Source organism: Delphinapterus leucas, chromosome 7 (assembly GCF_059928025.1).
Source record: "Delphinapterus leucas isolate spDelLeu-1000000601 "Yukka" chromosome 7, BTC_Dleu_Yukka2, whole genome shotgun sequence".
NCBI classification, from domain to species: Eukaryota; Metazoa; Chordata; class Mammalia; order Artiodactyla; family Monodontidae; genus Delphinapterus; species Delphinapterus leucas.
The window spans coordinates 461598-463281 of NC_143135.1; positions in this window are offsets into that span (position 1 = coordinate 461598).

Here is a 1684-nt window from a genome sequence, read left to right on the forward strand (position 1 = left end):
GCACCAGCTGCCATGCCCACCAGCCCAGGGGTCTGTGTGGAGCAAGGCCACGTCCCCCTCCATGTACCCTTCTCATCTCCTATACTAGAGAGGGGGTGACCGTGCCCCCGACAGGCCAGGCCAGTAAGTGCATGTCTTCCGGAGGTGGGGCTGCAGATGGGCTGGGATCTGCTGGTGTCCGGCGCTGTCCCCACTGGCCCTGTGGGCAGACTCCTGTGTCCCCCAAGAGGGGGACAAGGCGGGCACAGGGGGGACAGGTGGACACTAGGGAGTGACAAGGTGGGCACAGGGACAAGGCGGGCACTGGGGGAACAGGTGCAGATATACAGAGCCTGGCTGACCCGGGGGCTCAGCAGGTGCCTCGAGGGTCCCAGGCCCACTGATGCCAAGCGTCACCGCAGCCTCAGCTCAGAGGACCCGCAGCACCCGGACGGCTGCCGCACCGCACACTGTCAGAAGCCTTGGCCTGGCCCCCGCGGCTGCGTCTGGCAGAAGCCATCAGAAGTGCTGACACAGAACTGAGGGTGTCAACGCACCCTTGGCGCTTGGATGGCAATTTCCAGAAGGAGCCTGATGGCCGGGGTTATGCAGAGATAGCTTCAAAGGCTTAGAAACGATACACTTTGGAAAACTGCCCCCAACACGTGCGGTCCCCAGGCTTCTACGTTAAGGAGAAGGGGAGGAGAAGCCGCCCCGATCCCAGAAAACCCTCACCCAGGATGGCTTCCCTGCAGGGCCTGGTCCCAAGGCCTCCGAATCTGCTCACAGGGAGGCCGCTGCCTGGAGCTGGACGCCAGGGAGGGACCTGGAAGCCTTTCCCTGTGGGCGCTGCCCACCTAAGTCGCCATTTTAGCCTTTTCAGGTTTGGGGGGGGTTCCTTCTGGGGGTGCAGCCCCTTCTGCTGAGGCCGACGTGGCCCCCACCCCCCGTCCTCACTTCCCACCACCTTCATGCTGTGCAAACCCCAGGGGCCGGGCCTGGCCTTCCCCAAGGTGGTGGAGAGGCGGGACGACAAAACAAATAAAACCCAAACAAACCCGCTTAGCCCGCAGAGGCCGACGGAACGGAGGCAGAGGGGCTTCTGGGGGCAGGTCCTTCCCCACCTGGAGCCAGGCTGGGCGCGGGGGGACGGGCGTGGGTGCCACCCCCTCGGCTCACCGGGGAGCCCGTGGCCCAAAAGGCAAGTCTCCGTGTGCTATGAAGAACCTTCTGGAAGCAGGAGCCGGGAGGTGCGGGGCCGGAGGTGTGAAGGAGATGCAACAGTGAGGCGAGCGTCGGGGTCAAAGTCCATCTCTCAGTGCACAGAAGACGGGGCACCGCAAGCTTTCCTGGAACCCAGGCTTGGGGACAGGCTGGGCAGGGCGCCGGGAAGGCCAGGGACGAGGCCCCCAGCCCGCAAGAGTTGGGCGAGGATAGCCGGGCGCAGGCAAGAGCCACCCTGGGCGGGTCCCCAGGGGTCCCGGGCGCGCTCTGTGCAAAGGGAAGGTGGCACGTCCAGACGCCGAGCCGTCCCTGAGACTGGACGGCGGCTCGGCCTTCCCGGCTGGCAGCTCTGGGGCCCCAGCTCCTGGGCAGCAGGTGCCAGCCTCCCGTCCCGCCGGGCTGGGCCCCATACGGTCTCGGCTTCCGAACTGCATGATCGGGCCCCCGGGGCCTCGGGGAGGTCGGAGCTTGGAGTCACCAG